Raw genomic sequence first — 9,662 nt, 5'->3', positions numbered from 1 at the left:
CCTGTACATATATACAGTATATTACCCACTACATATACTATATCTATAAATACATAATATACTGACATACAGCCCTGTACATATATACAGTATATTACCCACTACATATACTATATCTATAAATACATAATATACTGACATACAGCCCTGTACATATATACAGTATATTACCCACTACATATACTATATCTATAAATACATAATATACTGACATACAGCCCTGTACATATATACAGTATATTACCCACTACATATACTATATCTATAAATACATAATATACTGACATACAGCCCTGTACATATATACAGTATATTACCCACGACATATACTATATCTATAAATACATAATATACTGACATACAGCCCTGTACATATATACAGTATATTACCCACTACATATACTATATCTATAAATACATAATATACTGACATACAGCCCTGTACATATATACAGTATATTACCCACTACATATACTATATCTATAAATACATAATATACTGACATACAGCCCTGTACATATATACAGTATATTACCCACTACATATACTATATCTATAAATACATAATATACTGACATACAGCCCTGTACATATATACAGTATATTACCCACTACATATACTATATCTATAAATACATAATATACTGACATACAGCCCTGTACATATATACAGTATATTACCCACTACATATACTATATCTATAAATACATAATATACTGACATACAGCCCTGTACATATATACAGTATATTACCCACTACATATACTATATCTATAAATACATAATATACTGACATACAGCCCTGTACATATATACAGTATATTACCCACTACATATACTATATCTATAAATACATAATATACTGACATACAGCCCTGTACATATATACAGTATATTACCCACTACATATACTATATCTATAAATACATAATATACTGACATACAGCCCTGTACATATATACAGTATATTACCCACTACATATACTATATCTATAAATACATAATATACTGACATACAGCCCTGTACATATATACAGTATATTACCCACTACATATACTATATCTATAAATACATAATATACTGACATACAGCCCTGTACATATATACAGTATATTACCCACGACATATACTATATCTATAAATACATAATATACTGACATACAGCCCTGTACATATATACAGTATATTACCCACGACATATACTATATCTATAAATACATAATATACTGACATACAGCCCTGTACATATATACAGTATATTACCCACTACATATACTATATCTATAAATACATAATATACTGACATACAGCCCTGTACATATATACAGTATATTACCCACTACATATACTATATCTATAAATACATAATATACTGACATACAGCCCTGTACATATATACAGTATATTACCCACGACATATACTATATCTATAAATACATAATATACTGACATACAGCCCTGTACATATATACAGTATATTACCCACTACATATACTATATCTATAAATACATAATATACTGACATACAGCCCTGTACATATATACAGTATATTACCCACTACATATACTATATCTATAAATACATAATATACTGACATACAGCCCTGTACATATATACAGTATATTACCCACGACATATACTATATCTATAAATACATAATATACTGACATACAGCCCTGTACATATATACAGTATATTACCCACTACATATACTATATCTATAAATACATAATATACTGACATACAGCCCTGTACATATATACAGTATATTACCCACTACATATACTATATCTATAAATACATACTATACTGACATACAGCCCTGTACATATATACAGTATATTACCCACTACATATACTATATCTATAAATACATAATATACTGACATACAGCCCTGTACATATATACAGTATATTACCCACTACATATACTATATCTATAAATACATAATATACTGACATACAGCCCTGTACATATATACAGTATATTACCCACTACATATACTATATCTATAAATACATAATATACTGACATACAGCCCTGTACATATATACAGTATATTACCCACTACATATACTATATCTATAAATACATAATATACTGACATACAGCCCTGTACATATATACAGTATATTACCCACTACATATACTATATCTATAAATACATAATATACTGACATACAGCCCTGTACATATATACAGTATATTACCCACTACATATACTATATCTATAAATACATAATATACTGACATACAGCCCTGTACATATATACAGTATATTACCCACGACATATACTATATCTATAAATACATAATATACTGACATACAGCCCTGTACATATATACAGTATATTACCCACTACATATACTATATCTATAAATACATAATATACTGACATACAGCCCTGTACATATATACAGTATATTACCCGCTACATATACTATATCTATAAATACATAATATACTGACATACAGCCCTGTACATATATACAGTATATTACCCACTACATATACTATATCTATAAATACATAATATACTGACATACAGCCCTGTACATATATACAGTATATTACCCACTACATATACTATATCTATAAATACATAATATACTGACATACAGCCCTGTACATATATACAGTATATTACCCACTACATATACTATATCTATAAATACATAATATACTGACATACAGCCCTGTACATATATACAGTATATTACCCACTACATATACTATATCTATAAATACATAATATACTGACATACAGCCCTGTACATATATACAGTATATTACCCGCTACATATACTATATCTATAAATACATAATATACTGACATACAGCCCTGTACATATATACAGTATATTACCCACTACATATACTATATCTATAAATACATAATATACTGACATACAGCCCTGTACATATATACAGTATATTACCCACTACATATACTATATCTATAAATACATAATATACTGACATACAGCCCTGTACATATATACAGTATATTACCCACTACATATACTATATCTATAAATACATAATATACTGACATACAGCCCTGTACATATATACAGTATATTACCCACTACATATACTATATCTATAAATACATAATATACTGACATACAGCCCTGTACATATATACAGTATATTACCCACTACATATACTATATCTATAAATACATAATATACTGACATACAGCCCTGTACATATATACAGTATATTACCCACTACATATACTATATCTATAAATACATAATATACTGACATACAGCCCTGTACATATATACAGTATATTACCCACTACATATACTATATCTATAAATACATAATATACTGACATACAGCCCTGTACATATATACAGTATATTACCCACTACATATACTATATCTATAAATACATAATATACTGACATACAGCCCTGTACATATATACAGTATATTACCCACTACATATACTATATCTATAAATACATAATATACTGACATACAGCCCTGTACATATATACAGTATATTACCCACGACATATACTATATCTATAAATACATAATATACTGACATACAGCCCTGTACATATATACAGTATATTACCCACGACATATACTATATCTATAAATACATAATATACTGACATATAGCCCTGTACATATATACAGTATATTACCCACGACATATACTATATCTATAAATACATAATATACTGACATACAGCCCTGTACATATATACAGTATATTACCCACTACATATACTATATCTATAAATACATAATATACTGACATACAGCCCTGTACATATATACAGTATATTACCCACTACATATACTATATCTATAAATACATAATATACTGACATACAGCCCTGTACATATATACAGTATATTACCCACTACATATACTATATCTATAAATACATAATATACTGACATATAGCCCTGTACATATATACAGTATATTACCCACTACATATACTATATCTATAAATACATAATATACTGACATACAGCCCTGTACATATATACAGTATATTACCCACGACATATACTATATCTATAAATACATAATATACTGACATACAGCCCTGTACATATATACAGTATATTACCCGCTACATATACTATATCTATAAATACATACTATACTGACATACAGCCCTGTACATATATACAGTATATTACCCACTACATATACTATATCTATAAATACATAATATACTGACATATAGCCCTGTACATATATACAGTATAACCCCCACTACATATACTATATCTATAAATACATAATATACTGACATACAGCCCTGTACATATATACAGTATATTACCCACGACATATACTATATCTATAAATACATAATATACTGACATACAGCCCTGTACATATATACAGTATATTACCCACTACATATACTATATCTATAAATACATAATATACTGACATACAGCCCTGTACATATATACAGTATATTACCCACGACATATACTATATCTATAAATACATAATATACTGACATACAGCCCTGTACATATATACAGTATATTACCCACTACATATACTATATCTATAAATACATAATATACTGACATACAGCCCTGTACATATATACAGTATATTACCCACGACATATACTATATCTATAAATACATAATATACTGACATACAGCCCTGTACATATATACAGTATATTACCCGCTACATATACTATATCTATAAATACATAATATACTGACATACAGCCCTGTACATATATACAGTATATTACCCACTACATATACTATATCTATAAATACATAATATACTGACATACAGCCCTGTACATATATACAGTATATTACCCACTACATATACTATATCTATAAATACATAATATACTGACATACAGCCCTGTACATATATACAGTATATTACCCACTACATATACTTTATCTATAAATACATAATATACTGACATACAGCCCTGTACATATATACAGTATATTACCCACGACATATACTATATCTATAAATACATAATATACTGACATACAGCCCTGTACATATATACAGTATATTACCCACTACATATACTATATCTATAAATACATAATATACTGACATAAGGGCCCTGTACATATATACAGTATATTACCCACGACATATACTATATCTATAAATACATAATATACTGACATACAGCCCTGTACATATATACAGTATATTACCCACGACATATACTATATCTATAAATACATAATATACTGACATACAGCCCTGTACATATATACAGTATATTACCCACTACATATACTATATCTATAAATACATAATATACTGACATACAGCCCTGTACATATATACAGTATATTACCCACGACATATACTATATCTATAAATACATAATATACTGACATACAGCCCTGTACATATATACAGTATATTACCCACGACATATACTATATCTATAAATACATAATATACTGACATACAGCCCTGTACATATATACAGTATATTACCCACGACATATACTATATCTATAAATACATAATATACTGACATATAGCCCTGTACATATATACAGTATATTACCCACGACATATACTATATCTATAAATACATAATATACTGACATACAGCCCTGTACATATATACAGTATATTACCCACTACATATACTATATCTATAAATACATACTATACTGACATACAGCCCTGTACATATATACAGTATATTACCCACTACATATACTATATCTATAAATACATAATATACTGACATACAGCCCTGTACATATATACAGTATATTACCCACTACATATACTATATCTATAAATACAAACTATACTGACATACAGCCCTGTACATATATACAGTATATTACCCACTACATATACTATATCTATAAATACATAATATACTGACATATAGCCCTGTACATATATACAGTATATTACCCACTACATATACTATATCTATAAATACATAATATACTGACATACAGCCCTGTACATATATACAGTATATTACCCACGACATATACTATATCTATAAATACATAATATACTGACATACAGCCCTGTACATATATACAGTATATTACCCGCTACATATACTATATCTATAAATACATACTATACTGACATACAGCCCTGTACATATATACAGTATATTACCCACTACATATACTATATCTATAAATACATAATATACTGACATATAGCCCTGTACATATATACAGTATAACCCCCACTACATATACTATATCTATAAATACATAATATACTGACATACAGCCCTGTACATATATACAGTATATTACCCACGACATATACTATATCTATAAATACATAATATACTGACATACAGCCCTGTACATATATACAGTATATTACCCACTACATATACTATATCTATAAATACATAATATACTGACATACAGCCCTGTACATATATACAGTATATTACCCACGACATATACTATATCTATAAATACATAATATACTGACATACAGCCCTGTACATATATACAGTATATTACCCACTACATATACTATATCTATAAATACATAATATACTGACATACAGCCCTGTACATATATACAGTATATTACCCACGACATATACTATATCTATAAATACATAATATACTGACATACAGCCCTGTACATATATACAGTATATTACCCACTACATATACTATATCTATAAATACATAATATACTGACATACAGCCCTGTACATATATACAGTATATTACCCACGACATATACTATATCTATAAATACATAATATACTGACATACAGCCCTGTACATATATACAGTATATTACCCGCTACATATACTATATCTATAAATACATAATATACTGACATACAGCCCTGTACATATATACAGTATATTACCCACTACATATACTATATCTATAAATACATAATATACTGACATACAGCCCTGTACATATATACAGTATATTACCCACTACATATACTATATCTATAAATACATAATATACTGACATACAGCCCTGTACATATATACAGTATATTACCCACTACATATACTATATCTATAAATACATAATATACTGACATACAGCCCTGTACATATATACAGTATATTACCCACGACATATACTATATCTATAAATACATAATATACTGACATACAGCCCTGTACATATATACAGTATATTACCCACTACATATACTATATCTATAAATACATAATATACTGACATAAGGGCCCTGTACATATATACAGTATATTACCCACGACATATACTATATCTATAAATACATAATATACTGACATACAGCCCTGTACATATATACAGTATATTACCCACTACATATACTATATCTATAAATACATAATATACTGACATACAGCCCTGTACATATATACAGTATATTACCCACTACATATACTATATCTATAAATACATAATATACTGACATACAGCCCTGTACATATATACAGTATATTACCCACGACATATACTATATCTATAAATACATAATATACTGACATACAGCCCTGTACATATATACAGTATATTACCCACGACATATACTATATCTATAAATACATAATATACTGACATACAGCCCTGTACATATATACAGTATATTACCCACGACATATACTATATCTATAAATACATAATATACTGACATATAGCCCTGTACATATATACAGTATATTACCCACGACATATACTATATCTATAAATACATAATATACTGACATACAGCCCTGTACATATATACAGTATATTACCCACTACATATACTATATCTATAAATACATACTATACTGACATACAGCCCTGTACATATATACAGTATATTACCCACTACATATACTATATCTATAAATACATAATATACTGACATACAGCCCTGTACATATATACAGTATATTACCCACTACATATACTATATCTATAAATACAAACTATACTGACATACAGCCCTGTACATATATACAGTATATTACCCACTACATATACTATATCTATAAATACATAATATACTGACATATAGCCCTGTACATATATACAGTATATTACCCACTACATATACTATATCTATAAATACATAATATACTGACATACAGCCCTGTACATATATACAGTATATTACCCACGACATATACTATATCTATAAATACATAATATACTGACATACAGCCCTGTACATATATACAGTATATTACCCGCTACATATACTATATCTATACATACATACTATACTGACATACAGCCCTGTACATATATACAGTATATTACCCACTACATATACTATATCTATAAATACATAATATACTGACATATAGCCCTGTACATATATACAGTATATTACCCACTACATATACTATATCTATAAATACATAATATACTGACATACAGCCCTGTACATATATACAGTATATTACCCACTACATATACTATATCTATAAATACATAATATACTGACATACAGCCCTGTACATATATACAGTATATTACCCACTACATATACTATAACTATAAATACATAATATACTGACATACAGCCCTGTACATATATACAGTATATTACCCGCTACATATACTATATCTATAAATACATAATATACTGACATACAGCCCTGTACATATATACAGTATATTACCCGCTACATATACTATATCTATAAATACATAATATACTGACATACAGCCCTGTACATATATACAGTATATTACCCACTACATATACTATATCTATAAATACATAATATACTGACATACAGCCCTCTACATATATACAGTATATTACCCGCTACATATACTATATCTATAAATACATAATATACTGACATACAGCCCTGTACATATATACAGTATATTACCCACTACATATACTATATCTATAAATACATAATATACTGACATACAGCCCTGTACATATATACAGTATATTACCCACTACATATACTATATCTATAAATACATAATATACTGACATACAGCCCTGTACATATATACAGTATATTACCCACTACATATACTATATCTATAAATACATAATATACTGACATACAGCCCTGTACATATATACAGTACATAGTTACATACCACACCTATAAACACATAATGTTCATGATGCCATCCATCCCTCCATACATTCCGCTATACACTCAGTGCAGTGTACCATTACACACGATGAATGCAGGCAGCACATACCCAAGCTCTTCTGCAGCTACATCCTAGTGACTACAGGACCTTTGATGATGTCACGGTCATGTGATCATGCAGTCAGATCTTAGCGTGCATAGGACCTTTTGAGCTGCATAGTCATGTGACCTGTCGTTCAGCATAGGGAGCGTGTTGTAAATTCCCCTTTTCTGTAATCAGTCATGGAAGGGGTTAATTGCAGAGTAGTGGTAACACAGGGGTCGGACTGTACCGGCTGAGCACACAAGAGCATATGGCCGAGCAATGACATGTTCTACACATTCTCATACGTTGTCAGGGTCAGTTATGGAATCAGCCATTTCTAAGTGATTTTTATCGGGACATGCTAAAAAAATGAAGAAAAGGAATGAACAAAAAGAATGAGCATAAGAACTTCTTGGTTCCAAATGATTGAGATGAATAATAGGTTTCTTAAGGCCGCTTTACACGCTGCGATATCGGTCCCGATATCGCTAG

The 9,662-nt window shown here is 28.9% G+C and overlaps 1 protein-coding gene across 3 annotated transcripts in view; it reads right to left on the bottom strand.

The window, feature by feature from the left end:
* Positions 1-9,235, bottom strand: part of LOC142311115 (uncharacterized) — an 84,235-nt gene extending 75,000 nt beyond the window's left edge. Inside the window, exon 1 of one of the 3 annotated variants that reach the window (XM_075349233.1) lies at positions 9,195-9,235. The gene's annotated coding sequence lies outside the window, so the exon portion shown is untranslated. Of the gene's footprint in view, positions 1-9,086; positions 9,164-9,194 lie in introns of those variants that run through there. The other 2 variants (XM_075349232.1, XM_075349234.1) reach the window with 2 other exon arrangements.
* Positions 9,236-9,662: the final 427 nt, after the last annotated feature.

The sequence above is a fragment of the Anomaloglossus baeobatrachus genome, chromosome 5, assembly GCF_048569485.1.
Source record: "Anomaloglossus baeobatrachus isolate aAnoBae1 chromosome 5, aAnoBae1.hap1, whole genome shotgun sequence".
Lineage (NCBI taxonomy): Eukaryota > Metazoa > Chordata > Amphibia > Anura > Aromobatidae > Anomaloglossus > Anomaloglossus baeobatrachus.
Note: the sequence above shows the minus strand (reverse complement) of the source record. Positions and strands in the feature narration are given on the sequence as shown.